The following is a 21,553-nucleotide window of genomic DNA, read 5'->3' as shown; positions in this document are numbered from 1 at the left end:
TCCTCTTTGGTTTGGAGGAGTCTCTGTACAAGATACCTGATCTTACTCAGCCTCTTCTGAATGCCAGCGATCCTGTCCTTCCCTCTTTTACTCTCAGTTCAGAATCATGCTTTTCAGCATGCTGGTTCCCAACAGGATGAGGCCAGCCATTATCAAGAGCCGTGGGTTCTCTGACAGTGCGTATTTGTATCTTAAGGTGCCTCAATACATCTGAAAAATCTCTGCAGCTCCTTTTTATGGGGGTACTTGATCTTCTGGTCTGTGGTTTGTGTGTGCTTCTCATTTCAGTTTGTCCACTGATGTTTTGTTAAGAAGATGAGTTATAAGCAGGTCTAAGATCTCTCTGCTCACCACCTTCTTCAGTTTTTAGAACTGGTGGGGACAGAACGTTCTCTATGAAACGAATATCGGTAGACTGGTCTATCTCACTGTTTCTTCTCGTTTCTTTTTGTTTCATCTCATCTAGTCTTGTCTCATCATCTCATCTCATCTCATCTCATCTCATCTCATCTCATCATTTTATTTAATTTCCTGGAGACTAGCTACTGCTTTGCACAAAGTTTTCTATACCATGTCTTCTAATAATTAATGGAATGTTTCAGCTAAAATCAATGGCAACCTATAAACACATTAATAAATATTTTTATGGCGTAAAACAACTGCAAAATTTCTTTTCTTTGTCTGACTAAAATTTGATTATCTTCTATCAGGCTTGCCATCAAGCCGTGATCTGATTCTATTTCTAGATTTACTACTATTTCTAGCCTCAAATATCTTTTATAGTTCTACATATTACTAAGAGTTTTAGATAGCTTTCCTCACAGGCTTGTTTAAAGGAAGTATCCTGAATGATATACTTTTTTTTAAGACTGAAAGGGATTGTGTCCTTTGTCCCCTAGTGCTATCTGGGAGCTAGTGCATGTTGCTATTGTTTCAGATGTAGTGCTGCTTTGTAATAATTTGCACATTTTGTGTGTGGATTTGGTTACTGAGTGGTACACTGTACATTCAGTTAAATATTGGAAGTTTATTGTGTGATCATATTTGCTTAGCTTAATGTAGATATGTTGGAAAATCAAGAGGAGTGGCTTGATAAAGCAACAATCTACTAACACTTCTGGTACAATTAATATCATTTGCTTTTGCATACCTCTGATGAGCAATGGTTTCACTGATGAACTTGTCAGAGTGAGTGGTAAAAGCCTATGTTCATTAACATAGGAAAATAAAAGCCTAATAAGATTGAAAAGGGTAAGGAACAAGAGGACTGACATGAAAGGGTAACAGAATGAAAAATTTCAGGGGCTTGAGTGACTTGTAAGGTGAGGCATGATTTATACCATCCAGAGGTTGTAAAAAAGCTGGTCGATCATTCTGCTCCTTGCTGGTCACAAGTTCCCAAAGTGAAAAAAGATTAATCTTGTTGGCTAGCTGGGCAGGTGGACTGCACTGTGCTGCTACTCTGGACCTAGTATGTTATTTCGTAGAGAAGAGGTAAAGAATTGGCAGAAATGGATGTAAATATGAACCTGGGTTCAGTGTTGCATCTAACATTTGTTAGAGCTAGGTAGAAAATTTTTTAATTTGCTGAAGTTTTAAAGGACTTTTTTTAAACTTTGATTAAGAATTTTTCATATTTGGATTAACTAATGTTTTGTTGATTTTGAGAAACAGCTTGCTCCCTCTTTTTTTCATTTTTCAGTGCCATTATTTTGTGGATGCCTTTTCAGAAAAATTGTGTATATTAACCAAATTTTTGACTTAGCCTAGTAGTTGTCATTCTTGTCAGGTATCTCTGATGATATTACTCTAGTGACCAAAGAATTAGTATGGTGAATGTTTACAGAATTCTGGAAGTTTTCTTCATAGAAAACCCAGACTTAAATCTGTTATATTTATATAAATGCACATTTTTCAACTTTTTAACTTATCAGCATATTTTCTTAAAGATAATTATATTGCATTTAAACGTGACTCTCTCATAAAATTGTCCCTAAGCCAAACTGTATAACCTTCTCTTTCTCTCTATCTCTCTATATACACAAAAGTGCACTTTATATTTGTTATCAAAATAAAATTGTAATATAAATCTGTGGACATTAATTTTTCTGTATATTTTGTTAATTTATTTACAGTATCCAGGTAAATTGGCATTGATTTTCATTCTGGAAACTAAAATTGTAACTATTAATGTGAATATATTTGCTTATCCAAGACTTCAGTGCCAGCTTTTGCTATTAAGATTAGGTAAAGTACATGTTGGCCACATTTTAACTATGTGTTCTTACAATAGTTTAAACATGTAAGTAAACAAGCCACAGTATATATAGGCAGTGTAATTTTTTTTTTAAAAGGTCATCTATGTAAGTCAGCTACAAATCACTTTTTTTTTGTTGCCAGTCAAGTCTTGTTGCCACTATTTATGTTACAAAAATTCTATTTAAATATATTAAAAATGTTTTCAGGTTTTTTATTGCTGGATAATTCAGACCCCATTATTGATGCTGTTTCCTGATTTATGTATATATAGGCAGTGTAATTTTTTTTTTAAAAGGTCATCTATGTAAGTCAGCTACAAATCACTTTTTTTTTGTTGCCAGTCAAGTCTTGTTGCCACTATTTATGTTACAAAAATTCTATTTAAATATATTAAAAATGTTTTCAGGTTTTTTATTGCTGGATAATTCAGACCCCATTATTGATGCTGTTTCCTGATTTAGTTTTAGTTTCTTTATTCAGAAAAGTCTTCTAAATTTAGGGAGGCATAAAGTTGACAAAAAGCTGCATGTGTTTTTCCAACCCTCTTCCAATTGCCTGACACTTTGTCAAGAATGTAAAATTATGTAGCAGAGAGTAAAATATGGATGAAACCAAATTCAATCATCCTGAAAGGGACACTTTTGTTTTGGTTTTCTCCCATGATTTTCTTCGTCTTTTTTTTCCTCTATCTGCCCATGTTTTGTTCTCCTCTGCTTTTAAGCAAAATGATGTGATTTATACACAGTGCTTTACTTTGGATCCTGGCTCAATGAAATAATTCAACACATAGCTCTTTTTTATTGTGTTTTTATTTCAGCAAGCCATTTTTTGCACAATAGCATTCTGTTTGGACACTTGAAAATTCAAATGAAAAGGGGAATTTTTTCCTCTGAGTAGTTTTTGACCAACTTTTCTATTTAGAGCATGCTATTTGAAGAATGTTGCCAAGCTATATGCATTTTCTATGTATCACGTGCACTTGCTTGTGCAAACACAACCTGTTGTGTGTTTTGCTTACAATATTAAGGCAACATATCACGTTATCTGGGTAACGTAATTTATTTGTTCTGAGCAGTTGCTAGTTTATGGCTGGGCTTCCACATTTGTGCAGTTCATCCCGATTTGAAAGAGGACAGGTTCCCAGAGCTCACAGAAGAGGAACAAACCACTGCTGAAAATAGTAAAAACAATCTCTCTGACAAAAGGCTAACCGAAAGAGGGAATAGCTCTGGAAAAATCTAGAGAAGATGGAGAGAGCAAGAGAAGAACAAGCAATGCAACAGGTGTGTCCTACAGCAGGGGAAATGCAGTTTAAACCCCCCCAAATTATTTAAAAGAAAATTCCAATCTTTTTTTCAGACTAAAAAGGAAGGGATTCAAAGACCAATCCTGTTCAAATTGCCACAGGGAATGCATAACGGCACTCACAGGCATTTTATAAACATCTGTTATGAAGGTTTTAAAGAACAAAAAGTAAAATCTGCTGACATTTTAGTACAACGTAATAAGAAATCCAACAGTGGCCTCTTCCAGGTTCAGAAATATTATGATTTTTTGATCCTGAAAAATGGTTCCATGAAAGAATTTCTCTAATTTCAGTAGTAGTCTAAAGACATGTTGGCTTAATGATACATATTTTTTTATTATGTTGAAGTGATTTTTATACATAGGGAACTAATTAAACAAAATTACAAAATCAAAGAGAGGAGATTGACTGAAAAGGAGCCAGGGGGACAGTAGAAAAAGAACGAGAGAAACGTTATTGAGAAGAAAAGACTGGAACATACACGGCACATGGGTGAGGTGAAAGTAAAGTGTCTCTGCAGACATTTTACATGACACAAAGAGGCAACCCTAAAAAAATAAAATTTATTTATTTTCACAAATAGGTAAAAAACAACCAACCAACCAGGGATGTTGGAAAGGTGAAACTAGAAATATCCAAACTGGAAGTAAGTTACTGTATTTTGGCTGTGACTGTAATTGTGACTGTGACCAATCACTGGGCTGTGATTGGTTCCTAGATTTTTTGGTAGATTGTTACTGGCCATTTTTAAATCAAAATGGGTTCTTCTGAAGGACAAGAACACGTTCTTGGTCCCCATTAGGAATAACTGGATCAAATTGCACTTTTCAGTGTTACTCAGAAGTCAGTGTACATTATCAGAATGTCCCCTTATGGGAATTATGTTTCTTAAAGCTTCTTAGAGAATAATATAAATGGTGAAGTAAAGATAGAGGAAACTCTACTTAAATAGTTAATACATAAATATAGCTCTTTAAATTGAAGAGATGTGGTATGTTAAAGGAACGGATTTTACATCGACATAGAAGTGATTGTAAAAATAATCGCAATATGCTATAGTTAGGACAGCTTAAATTTGACTGTTTGTCAAGTATTTTGAGGAGAGGAAAGTCTAGTTTGCCATCAGATTCACAAGTACATGGTTAGATTTTAAATACCTTTCTTACCACTAAGGATATGTCTACATTTTAATATTAAGCAACAGCCACCAAGCTCTGTTTGGTGTTTCAGCTGGTTTATGTACCTAATTTAGACAGTGCACTCGAAGGCTAAGGCGCACATTAACACATCTTAACATGACCTCAGTGCAGCTATGCAAATTTTGCATTGCATCTAACTCATGTCCAGCCGAGTCAGAGTATGGGCAGCAGAAGTGCAGCCTGTACCCATCTGATGAGGCAGACCTCATGTTCACTTCTTCCACCTTTCTGCCTCCCCTAACTCAACTCTTTCAGTATTGCTCTAAAAGAAAATGGATTTGGGCTGAATTTGCAAAGCTTTTTTTTTTTTCTCCCCATAAAAATAATCTTTCTTTCTGTGAGGGTTTTGTTGGGTTTTTTTGCATGGTTTGTGTGAAGCGGGCTTTAAAACATTAGGCATAAGTCTGAGAGTAATGATAACCAGGGGTTTGAGACAGAGGAGAACTAGTAGCAGCTCCATGTATCACTGGGTACGAAGGTCTCCGTCATTAAGGACCACAACTAAATAAACATGCTGGGATATGATTGCTTTATTGCTCTTTGCTCATTTTATGTCCTTTTATTGCCTTACTAACGGCTATAGGATTAGGTGTGTAAGGGAGTTCTGAAAATGTAGAACAGAGAGAGGTATGTAAAAAAGTGTGTGCTTCCCATAAAGATTCTAACTTTTCCTCATCATGGATGATAGAGACACTAATTTACCTTGCATAGATAAGCGAGGGTAGGGAGAGGGGCACAGTGGGACTTCAAGAACAGATCCATTTCTAGGCTTCATCCTCACTTTAGTACAGCTGATGATTTTTATGTGCCTTTATAGTGGCCCCAGTGGGAGACAGTGTGTCATTACAAGCAGTGCTTTTTTCCTCCACAATTAGCCAAACGGTATGTCTCTGATCCAGGTTCTACATGTAAAAATATGCAGATAAGAATTAATTTTATATATATTTAACTATTAAATAAAACACTCTCATTTCTGATACTGCCAGAATCAATGTGGTATACTGGTGTAGCAGTATCACTTCTGAGGACAGAAAATACTGATGGGCTAATAATTTTACTGCTTTCTATTTTGCATGCACTGCAGTTTACAAGATTAATAAAGAATGTAGTCTCTCAGCAGACCTACAATTTAGACTGTAAGAATCTCTGTTCTTGACTGAAGTCCTGTTGTATCTAAATAAGGGGAGCTAGTTTCATCCCTGGTGTCTAGAAGTGATTTTCTGTGTTGTCAGTTTCTTCCAAGGGAAAGAACGATGTATGACCCATAATGTTTTCCTTAAAGTAAAAAGCAAAGCAAAGAGTGCTGTCTTAGCTGAAGCCAGTGGATTTACTTTATTTTTTTTTTAAATAGGAAAACCTAAAAATGACATGCTCATATTTGGATCTTAATATCAGGGAGTAACATTTGGGATGCAGAAAAAAAATTGTCTTTCAGAATTTTGGGAGTGGCCAGTGTATATTTTATTTGTATTTAAGAAATGCTCATAAATGTAGAGATTACACATATATAAATGTATAGAATTAATAGGTAGCATTGACATAAATATACATAAAACAAAAAAAAGATGGTGACTGCCCAGCTAAAGCTTAGCATTTAAAAGTGCAGTTCACCCAAGAAAAGTCAATGAGGCCGACTGCAAGAGTTGTAAAGTAGTTCTCAAGGTTGCTACAAAATGTCCCTTTGTTTCCCTCATGCCTTCATCCTTCTTGAAATCCTCTCCACATAGTCAAATTAAATTTATTTTTCTTTCAGGCTTTTCTACTACAAATCCTGTTTTACTGTGTAGTTTACCCAGTACCAAAACATTAGTCTCATCCAAAGAGCAAGGAATCTTTTATTCATACGCTTCTATGTCAACGGTTCCACAGTCTTAAAAACCATTTTGTCTCTTATTCCCTATATGTAATCCTTCCAGATAGTATTTCAAGACATTGTATAAATGCTATGCTTTTTTATTCTACAAGTGGAAGAAAATCTGGCATCAACATTGTCTGATGACTTAAGCATTTTCTTGAAGTTTCTTTAATCTTCAGAAATGCCTTTGTACCTTGCATGAAAGCACTGTATTCTCAACCTTTATAATCCAAATAAGAATTTTCTTTAGGAGCATAGTTGGTTTGCATTGCCGGTAGCTTAGCATTTATTTTACTCTCATTGGCTGCAGGTATTACCTAGAGGTGAGGATGGAAACGCAGCCTAGGAAATCAGCCTTCCCTCATCTGTATATGGAGAACTGAAGCTTCTGTACTCTGTTGTTTTCTTTTTTGAATGTAAGTAAAGTTTTGCTGCGTGCTTCAATAACCTCCTTGCTTATTAAAGACTATATCATTAGCTGTCCTATTTCAACACACCACTCTCAGAAAATGATGATCTTTTGGAGATGCAAGTGTTAGAAAGATCCAACAGTTTCATGTGCTCCTGAAAGTCACGTAAATACCTATGAAATTGGAGAAACTGCTGGTAGGTTGGTGGAAGGTATGCACACCCCAAAGATTTTTGCCAAATGATATCATTATGTTGTTCACCTAAGGCTGTGTGTGCTCCTTGTAAGGCAACTGCTCCCTCGTCATATCTTATTACTTTCTCCAGTTGCCCAGATTTTCCAATATCCTTCTAGGAAAGATGAACAGAAGCCCTGTGAACCACTAGTTTCTTCTTCCTTTTTTTAATTGGTATGCTTTAATCAGCTAATTAAGGACTTTGCAACTCCAACATGTATTGACCTTGAAGACCCAGTCCTTGAAAAGTGATGATTTTTTTCTACTGATTTCATTAGGCTTTGAATGATCAGATATTCTTCAGTTCTGGGCCTTAAATATATAACACTTCAAAAAATATTTTCCCCTTTCCACTTCCTTAACTGAATTCTACCATGAACATTTCCCTCTGTCCCCCCGTGAACTCCATGATTCTTGTTCCTTCCTACTCAGCAGCAACTCACATGTTTTGAATTCAGTCTCACTTCATTCATCAGGATGATTTTTTGCACGTTCTCCCTGTTTAATTATATAACACCACTTTTGCTCAATTTGTGCAAACATCCTTTGGACTTGTTACAATTTGATTTTCTGTCAAGGATCGTTCCAAAGAAGAGAAAATGATGGGCAGAGGAAATGATGCTGGTGTATATCTTATTTGCAATTCTAATAACAGCTTTGTGAATTTGAACACGTTAGTAAAGAGCACTTCACTCAAGTGCATATTACCGCAGAACTTGCTAAACATGCCTAAGAATAATGCTCCTCCAATCTGGGCAAATTAGATGGATAACATCATTTGCAGCAGTTGTTAATTATGTATCAGCTGCAGTCACAGCATAATTCTGTTAATTGCTTATCACACTAAGGTTAACTTTCTGTCATTTATATTTGTTTAATTCATAATTAGAACAACACACTTGATATTGTTCACTGACCACTTTAAAAAAAAAAATAATGATGCAAATGTTCAGCAACATAAGACTAGAAGAGATCTCCTGAGTCATCAACTTGGCTGATGTCACCAACCCATATAATACCTTTCATAAATTTCTCTCCATGTCTTAAAACCAGTTAGGTTCCTCGCCTCTACTACCTAAATGGAGGTTTGTTACAGTGCCGTAACCCTGCCATGTTTAGAAGCTTTCCACTTGCCAGCCTTAAATTTATGCCTTTGTTCTTATGGCAGCATTGTTTTATTGTCTAAATAATTTTTTCCCCCTGCGATGTTTACCGTGCATGATTTATTTGTAGAATAAACTCCCTCTCACTTTTCACTTCCCTGAGATGGGCAAACCAACTCCTTTTAGTCTCCTTCTGTAAGATGTACATTCTCACGCCCTGAACATGGCTGGCTAGCCATTAGTGCTCCTTAATTCCAGCTGTAATGGCAGCTTTTAACCCCCCCCCTCGTGCAGAGGGAAGCAGAAATGCCGTTCCCTGTCGGATGAATGACAGATAGCAGGAGGTGTAGATGAGTTCTGCTGGCTCTACAAAATGTGTCCAGAAGTACTGGTGGAAGCAACTGGCTGACTTCTTATTCTGGCTAAGTGAACAGATATGGCAGTATTTTAATTAAAACTGTTTGAGACAGCTAAGTCATAAGTCAATCTTTTCAAACCAAGTCCATCATAGTAACTTAATTTATGCATACATCTAAAAAATAGAGAATGCTGTAGTAATTTAGCCAGAGGAGACTAGAAAGGTATTGTGATTCTTAGAGAATAAAAATTCAATTGGGAATTGAGAAACTGGAGGACACTTGGGGAACGGTCCTGTACTGGGGGGAGAATTAGGGGACTGGCTGCAGAGAAGCTCTGCTGAGAAGAACCAAGGGGTCTTGGCAGACAGCAAGCAGAGCATAAGCCAGCAGTGTGTCCCAGGAGCAGAGGGCCAACAGCATCCTGAGCTGTATTAGTAGGATCAAGGGAAATGATTATCCCCCTTTACTTTGCACTTGTTAGATGGCATCTAAAACAGTGCATCCAGTTTTGCCTTCTCCCCCTCCACCCCCCACCCCGCTCCCTTCTTCCTTCCAAGAAAGACACGGATAAACTGAAGGAAGTTCAGTGGAGGGCCACCAAGATGGTCAGGGGCTGCAACACCTGCCCGGTTGAGGAGAAGCTAATGGACCAGAGCTGTTTCAGCCCGGAGATGAGATGGCTTTGGGGGAGGGGGCCTCACAACAGCCTCTGGTACCTCAAGGCGGTTTGTGAAAATATGGAGCCAGTCTTTTCACTGTGGTGCAGGTGGGAGGACAAGAGACTATGGACGTAAGTTGAAACAGGAGAATTTCAGACTGGATGTGAGGAGAAAAATCCCCATGCCAAGGACCAGGGGAGACCAGGTCCAGCAGAGGAATAGGGTGCCCAGAGAGGCTGGGCAGTCTCCATCCTTCAAAGTATTTCAAGATATGACTGGATAAAGCCCTTAGCAACCTGGTCCGACCTGCATTGAGGAGGAAGTTGAACTAGATGATCTCCTGAGGTCCTTGAAATTAAGGATTAAGAATGTATTCAGGATTCCTCATGTCCATAGTGGTATTTCATATGGTTCTCCTTTTAGACTCATAAAACTGATTATTGAGTGTCATGCAAATGCCCAGCCTTTTAGTTCACTTCTGGATCTCTTCTTTCTTGACTGAATTTTGTATTCAGGTCCCCTTCAGGAAATAACATCAAGACAGTAATTTTTTTTTTCATTATTATTCTTTTGTCTTCTTTTTCTTTCTTTTTCTTTTTCTTTTTCTTTTTCTTTTCCTTTTCCTTTTTCTTTTTCTTTTTCTTTTTCTTTTTCTTTTTCTTTTTCTTTTTCTTTTTCTTTTTCTTTTTCTTTTTCTTTTTCTTTTTCTTTTTCTTTTTCTTTTTCATTTTCCTTCCTTCTTCTCTTCAAAACAATATAGCACAGCAATCTGCTACAATACTACTTTAGTCACTTTAATTCTCTTCAGTCTTGGAAAGTAGCAAAGAACCCGGTGTCCTGTTTCACCTCTGAGTCTTCTCATCGCTTTTCTCTCTCAACAAATGAAAAATATGACTTCATTTACATAAAATAAAACTGCTTACAACAAAGAATGTGTCTTCATGTCTTTTTAGGATTCAATGATTCTGAAGATTTTGGGGTCCCAAAGTAATTTTTTCTGCCACACTTCCTAGGAATGGTTGGATTTCAGATTTTTTTTTTAACTATTCCTTCCAAGACAACAGTAGACAACAATGCTGTAGTTTTGTTTCATCTTTTTTTCCCCAAGAACGTTATGCAGATCAAATGAGACAAGTCACATCAATCTTCATATAGATAATATTTATCGTGTTTCCTATCCCTAACATTTATTATATGTAAAAAAAAAAGCATAACAAAGAAGTTTCAGTGTTTTAGTTGTACTTATTAAAATGCCCAGGCAAGGCCAAGTTTTAGCAAGAAGTTGCATTTTTATTAGACCAAGCAGGACATCTACTTCAAACAGCCAACATTGACAGTCTCTTTGGTGCAGAGGTTGTGCTGTTGCTGCTAGGTGTAACAGACAGTCTACTACAACAGTGCCTCCAACTCTAGACCTTACATCACCTAAAAAAGAAAATCCTGTTACCCCTATTTTTTCCACTCACCTGCAGATTTTGAAAGTTTTCAACTGACTAATTTGTCGTATCTGTAATAAAACCTTAATATAAATGGTTAGGATACACCCAGTAGTGACCTTTTCATCGCCTGTCTAAGTGAAGTCATCTTTGTTTCCTTGCATACCACCACTACTGACTCAGCCTTCCTGATTCCTAAACAAATTTGTTCTGCAGTTCTTTCTGATTAGGACATTCTTTTCTACTGTGATTTTGCTTCTTTTTGGAAGTTGAAAGACTAACTTTTCACATGAAGTTACTTTTGCCAGTCTCGCAAATCATCTAGGGGAATTCAAGTACTAATGCATTTTAAATGCTGATTTATTTACAGAACTTATTGGTCAAAGTGGACTGTCACCTTAGATATTTTCTCACGTGTCTAATTAAAGCAATGTTATCTGGAAGATGAATCAGTTTTAGGTGGTGTCAGGGCATTGAATCAGTAGAGAGTACAGTTTACAGCTTTTTCTTCTTAATCAGATGAAAAGATGTATATCTTTACTGCGTTGTTTTGAAAACTCACCAAAACCTTGGAGTGCCACAACTTTTGTGTGTCCTGTGAGACAAATTTAGCAGATTAGCTGTGATTTCTCTTTTGTTCAACATAGAGTGTAGCTTTCATAAGGCAGCCTAACTTCGAGTGGAAAGCTGTTCCTGTGGCTGTAGCTAGACTGTGGGATAAGTGCATCACAGTCCTGGCCCCAGGAGATGCACTTGAATAGTGTCCCAGCAGGGTGGGGAAGTGACCTGTGTCCTCCGCGTGCCTTGTATTTCTGGTTCCCCAGGACACAGGGGGTATCAGCTAGGCTCTGAGCCTGTGTGCATGCTTGGTGTACCTTCCAGAGGAAATTATAGAGGCCTATCCTCCAGGGATTTTGGGTATGCATTCACAAACCGGGACTGCAGGCGAGACTGTGCAGGACAGCTGTCCCACATTTATGTATGGTAACTTAACATTTGCTTTGTCACTTTCTGTTATGAGGAATGTTCTTCACCTAGCTTATTTTTGGATTATATTACATGTATCTCCATTTTTATCAAACACAGAGATACCTGGGTCTGATTCTGTTAATCCTTGCTTGGTATAGTGTCCATCATTTTATGATTGCACACGTGTTAAGTTGGATGACTATCTTCCTGAAGCTCAGGCCCTCTGAAACATGTCTAAGCTGGAGTAAACATCCGTTATGTGAACTAGGAGTATAACAATATTTTGAATTTGTTTTAAAATGTGATAAAGATGGTTTTTTTCTGGCATTTATAACCTATAGCAGGTGGGTTATATGATACACTTTCAGTTTTGAGAAAGTGCTCAGGGGGATAGGATAGTGCAGGAGTAGGTCTCCATCCAGGGTCTCCACCTTCAGCTCTCTTCTCTGATTTTGGGGAGTCATTTGCATAGATTGACCTCACCTAACTCTAGGTGTCTGTTGTATTTGTGTGAGCACTTTGGTTAGACAACCAGTGCAAAGAAATGAGTGTTTTGAGAAGTGATTCAGTTCAACTTACTATCAAAGATAGGTTTGATAAATCTGTTTAGAAGTGCCTGTTTCTGATCATTGCATACAAAAGGAGTTAGGCATCTAGTTTACATGCAGATGACTATACTGTAGGCACGTGGACTCAAGTGTCGTAAACTTGAGTCCCAGTTTAGTTGTCCTTTGCCTCAGTTCTCTGTTCATAAAAAGAGGAATATAGTTTGGCCCTCTCTCACAGATATGGAGATAATGTTACTGACTGCAAGGTTCTTGGATAAAATGATGGAGCCTACCTACATGAATATATTAAAAACAAGGAATATGGCCACATTAATATTACTGATGTCTAGAAAACCCACCCAGACACAGCTGTTATCTATAATATTTAAAGTAGAACTGATCATGTAACCTACATTATTGCAGCTACACATAATTTTTCAGATTGGATCTTGATGATTTGCATTGTGTTTTTACTCATAACTGCTCCTATGACCATTTCTCAAAGCTTCCTCTTACCTGCTTTTAAGATAGAGACTAAAACAACTTTGCAGGACTGCTTCTCTCGTAGTTTCCATGTGAGTGATTTTTTTCCTGCTCAGCTTGATCAGTGTTCTGGCTTTATTAATCAGAGAGATGCAGCCCACCTTATTTTTCTAATATTTATCATCAGCTATTAAAAGGGACTTATACTGATTTTGATCTTGTTAAAATCACTGTTAAAAATCTGTTGGGAGCAGATATCTCTGTATTTCTTGGAGGTCACAGTAGCTAATGTTTTATTCCTACCTGGGAATACACCTAGCATGTGTTAAAATTAAGAGATAACCACTGGCCAATTGCAGAGCGGATCTGTATGTGACAGCAAAGAATAGACTTAAGGTCCTTCTCCAGAGGATTCTGTTTTATGTGTACTGGGATCTGAATTTACTGCATTTACAATGCAGATACCTCTGCCCATAAAGTTATCAAGTGTCCAGGGCCTCCCCGGTTCTTAGGACAGCCCTGTTGTTTGTATTTTCAAGGAGATACTGTTGTCATTTCATGTTTACTGAAACCAAGAATGACTTTGTTCTCTTAAGAAAAATAATGTAAGAATTTTAATGTGAAATTTCTTGGTTTATGACCTAGTGTAATGGTTTCCTTGGCCCAGTTTAGGATTTTTAGAAGCTTTGGATTGTTGGTTTTGATAGGCTTTACAAGCTAGATTTTCAGCAGTACTCAATCCCATCATATATTATTGTTCTCAGAGGGAAAAGTATCCCTTTAAAAATCAGGGTATTTTACATGCATGCCTCCCCAGGACATGAGTTGTTCTAAAAATCTTCGTATTTATTTGATCCATAAAATCGAGTTATTTTGATACTTTAGAGAGCTGATCCAAAATATCATTGAAACAGAATATATGCCTTTATACTTTCATGTTGTTCCTTTATTTGGGTAGTATTTTGAATTTTCTGTCCCTTTGCCATACTTTCAGTTTAAACTCATAGTCTTTAACATGCTCTGAACTTCTCGTTATCTGATTTTCTTAACAATAAAAATGAGAGTTGTCAAGCCAAGCATAACCATGCCAGTGTCTTGTAAGAGTTAAGCCAAGTGTGTTGACACAACGTTCTTTCTGCAGGAATGTGATGAGTCAGTTTAGACTCTAGTTAAAAATTTTAATTTTAGACAGAGTAACTGAAAATAATGGGACTTGTCTGACTATTCAGTTATTTAATTAGCCTTTTACGTAGGTCCAAGAGTTATATAGTCACTAACATGGGCAGAAGTGTACTGAGTTTGTTTTGAAACATTATGTAGAATATATAACTCGTTTAGCAGGGGATAGAATATAAAAATTAGAAGACTTTCTGCGATTAATTCATCACACAGAAAAGAAAGATTCTAGGCAAGCTGAAAAAAAAACCCCAAACAAACCTTGCCTTGATACTGGTTAACCTTTTTTTTGAACTCTTTTATTGTGTATGACAAAGGCCAGGGTGTTTATCTGTGAAAAAAATAATAAATCTCATTATATGGTATTTCTCAAGATAAATGTGGATAAATTGTAAGTAAAATTTATCTAACTGGCTATATAAAACATTGTTTATGAGCAAGTTTGCATAAAAACCTGCCAAGGAGGCTCATTAAGGAATTACTAATCACCTGGGCATGACTGAGCAAGAGTGTTTAGTCTTGCTTATTAATATCATGATGGTTTGGTTTTATCTTACACCTGAACTCTTTCCTCTTTTCATTTCATTCTGCTCTCCAGGACAAGTCTCTGATTAATTTTCCTGTGTGTATCAGAAAATAATAAGTTACCTGATTTAAGCAAATAATTAACAAGTGACTCCAGTCATTTAACTGTAACTCAGCAAATCTCACCACAAAACTCTATGCTACAAAAATCCTTTAAGCTCTCTAAACTGGCAACACTGCATGGCTATTGTGAGTTTTAAAGAATAAAATGAACTGAAGAATATTAAGTTAAAATAGAAATATTAAATACTAAATTCTGCCTAACAGTAATTCACATGCCTAACAGTAAACCTTATCTGTTGCTATGTAGAAAAGCAAAAGTATCCTATTTTTTATCCTTCCTCCTCATGAAAATGCACAATTTTCTAATAGTGCCTGCTAACCCCAGATAGGGTTAGCAAATTTACTGTTAATCTGGATACAAAGCAAGCACAGGAATGTATTGAAGTGGCAAAATACAGATTTACTACTAGCTCATGGAGAGAATCTGCCCATGGACAATACATCAAGAATTACTAGGATTCAGTATGTAGGAGGGAGAGCTTGCCCCTGTCAAATCCATTTTTGTAGGTATACTCAATGATAATTCAGGAGGCAAATCCAGCTGTCACAAAAACACTGAAAATAAATTCCTGTGTGTACATATATACACATACACATACTTATACACTTACATATGTGTATATAAACCAAGATTTAAAATCTGCATAACATTTGATATCTACATGTGTTGCAGCCTACTGTGGACAGCCTCCTGGAAAAGCTTGATAAAGGAATATAACTACTCTGTGTTCTCAGTCTTTACCTCCTAACCCCTGTACCTGGCATGCTGTGTTCTGACTGTCATCAGGCTTCTACTTCACCATTAGTTATCCCTCTAAATCTTCCCTTAGAAATGTGCTGCTTCAACAGGCACCATCATGGCCTTGACTCTTCCATCACCCAGACACACTGCTCTCCGTCAGCGCAGTTGCACAGCTACGAGTTGACATTTCGTGGTGGCCTATGTGCAGTGGTCCCTATACGACCTCTTGGCTATGAGATGGCTTTTCCTGGACTATTTCCTACTCTTCAGCAGTGGTATTATTTGGTGAAAGGTTGTCCAAAACCCCTATGCTAAGTTGAAGGCTGAGAAATCTCAGAAGAAAGTTTTTAAGTATTAGCTGCTGACATAATTATTATAGGTGTAATCCAGCTCTCCTTAGTTGAAGAAATTCACTGCAACATGAGAATAAGAAAGAAGTGAAATAATAACAATAGCAAAAAATCTTCCTGATTCTGGTAGGTAATCAAGGGCTGGAGAGTGCAGCTGAAGGACTACCGCACACAGATACACCACTGGTTTCACTAAACCATTGACAGAAAGTAGCACAGCACATCTGGAAAATGCAGAAGATATTACCTTAATAATTTTGGTCTGTGCAGAGTGTGGGTGAATGCAATATGAGAATCATCCTCAAAACACACCTTTCTGTTAAAGTGCAACTAAGGGTTTGCGAACTGGAACGTGTCTTGTACTTTGTGAGATGCTACCCAAGGCACTCACTGATGTATGCGCACATGTGTAAGTGATAAATAAAATCAGATAAACCAGATAGCTTTGTTTACCTTGACCTTAAGTAGTGGATGTAACATCTTCCCTTTGCATATGGCACCATTATATTACCGTTGCTATGCTAGTAGCATATCCCCTCAATGACAATGTGGTAGGTCAAGTGAATAAATCATTTATCCTTTTAGAATAAGCTGCAGAGAATGATATTTGGAATAGGGAGGGAGGATCTAGGTGATATCCTCAGCCATTGTAAATTATCTTCAAAATTATCCCGCAGCAACTATTATTCAGGCTCAAAATATTTTAGAGCTTTCATATTCCTTTGATATTTCCCCTCAAGTACAGACAGGGCAAAGACCCTAGTGGATATGAGATTAAAACTGTAAATTGCACTTCATAGAATTTGGAGTGTTAAATCTCCTACTCAGCTTTGAAACTCTGATGTAGACTAGTCATTGACATCTTCATAACTATTTTGGCAATATTTACAGCTTGCAAAACATGCTAAGTAGGGCAGGTCCATAGTGTTTGACAAGTCAGGAGCCAGGCATGTTCTTTGTTTTCTGTGTTTGTTCATATTCATGGCTGTTGAAGTTGTAGCCCAGTGTTCTGCAAGACAGATACTTTATGAAGCCGAAAGCATAAATACAAAGACAATTCAGAGTTTGCAGTAATGGTCTGTTCCATGTTAGGCCAAAATGAAAAAAAAAAAAAACAAAACCCCTCATCATAACTTATTAAAGAAAGCTATGTATTTTTGCTGTATGATACAGTGGAGCTCAACATAATGAATCACCAATTCAAATGAAAAAAGGGGCAGATTCAATATGTGCAAGAATCTCATTTTTATAGAATGCCTGGGGTGGTCTAAGTGTCTAAAAATGTGTGTAATGGAAACAGGCTTAGCCTAGATTTCCCACAAAGATTTGTACTTATGTTTCACCTGGCATGATTTGTTGCAGCTAATCTTACCACCTTGCCTAATAAGTGTGCCATGAAACCCTGTTACTCAGTTCTGGTACTGGCTTTGCTTTTCTGGTGTTTTATTGAACCACTATATTTTTAGGACAAAGTCAAAAGGAAGATGCAAAATGAAAAGGCATAGAAGCATCCAAGTGCCATAAATTTACTCGGTAAAGCTGATAAGTTGATGCTGGGTTTGAGAAGTCTGTATGAGATGGTGCCTTTGATCATCTTACTGGAAGCAGTTGTTGTGCTGTGCATTTATTCTCATGATTCACAAATTGTACTGAAAAATCCTTTAACATTAACCAGCTCAAAGGCAACTTTGTCCTTGTTTGGCTCTGAACTTTTTTTTTTGGGGGGAGGAGGGGGCCATGACAATGTTAAGAGACTTGCTGTAATGTTTTAGAGTTGTAGAGGACTGTAGCCATGTTTCCATCATGGTATTTAGGTCTTAAGCACAAAAGGCTATTTATTTTCCAAGAAGTCTAAGAAGTTTGGTAATACACATTTAGATTTTATCACTAATTTTTAGATCTGATCCAACTCTAACATTTTTATTTAAAAAATAAAAAGCCAGCGATCTCTATCAAATAAAGTAATACTACAGTGTTACAAATGTTTTCATGTCAAACACGTCATAAATTTATGTTTTAGAATACAAGCAAACATTTCCCAGTCATTACTTATGGACCATTTATGAAATACTTGGGGGTGGGTGGCAGCAGAGCTGATGTGACGGTGACTGGCAGTGTTCTCCCTGGCGCTGAGGGTGTGTTACAGGAGAGGGACACTCAGTCTCTGGTATTACATGGGCATGTGTCTTTGTAAACCAAAGATGAGATTCCCTGCGGGCATGCGGAAATTTGCACACCGCTTCCTGGGTAGCAAGCTTTTGGCAAATAAACTCTCTAACTTGGAGATCTTTGGCTGAGTTTACTGTAGTAAGGTGACATTCTGGCTCAGCTCCTGTGGTGCCATTAGGCTTGGTTAGTACAGACTCCCTGCGTACCCCATCTCACATGTGTGCCAGAAAATGGGAGGAGAGACATAGAAAAATGTGTGTTTTATCAACGTACTGGATATATATGCCAGCTTATTGACAAAAATAGGATGCCTTCCAAGTATGTCCACCACAACTCACTGTACTTGCAAAACAAAGAAGTACTGTGAAGATGTATTCCTTACATAGAACACATAGGAAACAAGAAGAAAACCCAACCAAACTTTTAATAAAGACTTTCTTATAGGAACCTACATTTCTTACTAAGCTGGAATAATAAAAGGACATATTGCTACTTATAAAAACAAAAAAGAAAAAGAAAACCAAAACTGTTTTCAGTAGTAATAGTAGTTTGAGATTTGTTTCTATTTTCAGGAAGACTTTTATGGAAACAACCTTGATTTTATTAGCTTGTGTTCTATTTTATACCACAATCAGAAGGAATGATTACATTTAATATGGAGAGCTTATTAACAGAGTTAATAGTTTTAAAGATAAGATAGGAATGCTTTCTGTATGTGATTGTGAGGTCATCAGATTTAAAGAAAAAACCCAACAAAACCACATGAACAAAACCATTATTGAGTAGCTTTCTCTTTCTTCACAATTACTGCAAAATTTATTTTGAAAAGTGATTTCTCACTCAACTTCACAGTATCACTTATCTGAAAGGAGCGTTTCGCAGTTTGACTAATTATACAATTTTAAAACTTCTGCTTACCTAAGGCTAATATTTCTTGGCTGTCAGTAGTAGATTACTTGACTTAGATTTTGAAAGAACATCTCATACTACAAGCTGCAAGGTCATTCAGAATTTGAAAAACAGCGCAGGTGTCCAATATGAAAAGAAATCTGCTGTGTGGAGGTCTGAATACTAGTGAACTTTGTAAAGCTTGGACTGACATAGGACCAAAAGCTGTTCATCTTCAGCTTATTTCCTCAATGGCTCTAATTTCAGGACTGCATTCTGATCCACCTAAGGCAGAAAGAAAGCATATTAATATTTTACAGTAGTCATTTTGTATACATTAATTGTTCATGATTTACTTCATGATGCCAAAAATCCCCCAGAAAGCAGATTTTTATGAATGCAAGATTTGACTGCAAGAAGTTTCCTTAGCAAAACATGAAAAAAGTAGTATAAAGAACGGCTTTCCTACAGTGTACATTTTTCCATATTAAAAAATCAATTGAAATGAGTTTTTATATGACAGAACTATGAAGGGTCAATTCATTCCCTCTCTTTAGTAGTCACTGAGGGGCCTGTTTTGGCAGCACTGAAGAAGTTCTGCTAACAGCGGTGGGAATAGCAGGATTTGATCATGTCATACATGATATCTTCCATCTTACATTAATTCCCTTATTTTAAAGTTACTCATATGCCAGAGTGTTTTGGGGACTGGAGTTTTGAAGTAAAACTCAGCTAGTCTTAGATAGTTTGTATTCGTGCAGCATACAATTTTGGTATGAAAAAAACAGAGATTATTTATAGAAAATCTTATCAAAACTTATGCACTAAGGAACAATAGATAATTCTAGTTAACATGTAAACCTTTGTATGTTATTTTAAATAGCATATTTAATGCAATGAATCATTTGTCATGTAACTAGTAACTAGTTTTGTAGCAAACACTATACAAATACAACAAATTGTTGTAGCAAATACAACAAATTCTGCTACTGAAGAACCTTTTGAAAATGAACTATCAGACAGTATAAAATGATTCCATCTTGTGATGAAACTACTGTGATCTCCTAAACAAATATGGGCTGTCAACAAATAGCGTTTCATCAATCTTAATTTACAAAGATACTTAGTATGCTTCTTTAAGAAAAAGAAAAAAATATTAGCTATGGTGAAAGACAGTGAACCTTTGTACACTTCCAGCACTGTGAATTGATACTTTGAGTAGAATTTTTTCCATGATTGTAGGCATGAAATATTCTAACATTTCAGTCATAAACTTAAATATCTTATAAAATTCCCATATATTATTTGTCTTCTGTAGTGTATAGGAAGTATTTGTAGTTACATTGGTCATTTACAAATGTGCTATTCATATGAAGGCATTATAGGTTTGCCCTTTTGTAACTTGTAACTTTTGCAGGTTTTTGATATCTCATTGAATATAATGAGTGGCTTAAAGGAAAAGGAATAGCAGTAGGTTGAAAAGGACAGCCCCTGTGGAGACCCTCCAAAATCTGCAAAGAATTTGTGCAAGCAGTACCATGATCAGAAATGCTCTTCGGTTTGGGGATAGCTCTGTGATAGCCACTTATACAAGAATCCTGTTGTCATAATTAGGCCACTGGACTCCACTGGGGCCAGGAGGAGAACTGGCCTGAGACTGCATCCATGCGTCCACAAGAAGACAAGATGATTTGTGGTAGCCCTGGGGACTTGGAAATTAGAAGGATGAATTTTGGAATGCTTTTTTTCTAGGTCTTTTCCTATAAATTTTCCTTTTTCATCAGTAGCTTGTCTGTCACCAGTTGCTTTTCTTTTTTTTTTTTGTTTTTTCTTTAATCAAGGAGGTTTTTATGGTGCCATTTCGCAGCTACCTTTACTGAACAGCAGCTGCAGGCACTCTTTCCATTCAAATAAGCATTTCAATGCTCTATATACATTTATTGGCTCCTGCTAATTAAACATAAACTGGACAGTTTTCCTATATATGTAATCTTTAATGTAACTGTTGGTCAGCAGTGTAAAGGGTAGTCTTCTGTAAAGAATTTTTTGAGAAGTAATAACATTTGAAATTCTGCTATCCAGCATATAAAAACACCTGATTTGCAAGTGAAATGCAGCTATCTTGCACAGATTCAAGTGGCTTTACAGGAGGGTTTTTAACTGGGTTTGTACATGCCATGTGTACCAACTGAGGAGCAGTGGACCTCCCAGAGATTCTTCTTTTCAGAGAAGGTGAATGATTTTTTTTCCTTGTGCATCTGAATGGTGCTTGAAAACAATATGCTGCCGTCACATCTTGTGTGAAGAAGAGTTGGAGCAGGAAGCCACCTTCTGAGAGTGTGCAAGGTCCACTGCCTAGAGCCATCGCAGCAACACAGTATGTGATGGAGGGGATCTATAAACTGGCCTTTCTTGCCGCAGAGCTTGTGTTGCTTGAGGCCTCGGTTAAGCGTGCCTACACAGCCAGCTCATTGCCACTGTTAAAGAACGCTAACAGTGGTAAAAATGGGAGGTTTTGCAGCTGCCTTTTAAAATATGATGATGGATGTTTTGGGTATGAGGATAGTCCATAATCGTATCACACTTCCTTCTTGTTCTGAAGAGAGAGAGCAAAATGGCATATGAACCTACAGTCTCATTACATAGAACAACCGGATGGGTTTGTTTAGGACTGTTTATACCATACATTGACAACAAGATGTGTAGCAGGGCATAGGAGATAGGAAGCTTCCTGCATGTCCTTGGGTTCACTCAAGAACT

The sequence above is a fragment of the Aptenodytes forsteri genome, unplaced genomic scaffold (assembly GCF_000699145.1).
Source record: "Aptenodytes forsteri isolate BGI_AS27 unplaced genomic scaffold, ASM69914v1 Scaffold62, whole genome shotgun sequence".
Classification (NCBI taxonomy): domain Eukaryota; kingdom Metazoa; phylum Chordata; class Aves; order Sphenisciformes; family Spheniscidae; genus Aptenodytes; species Aptenodytes forsteri.
The sequence above is the reverse complement of the archived record's forward strand: the minus strand, read 5'-3'. Positions refer to the sequence as shown.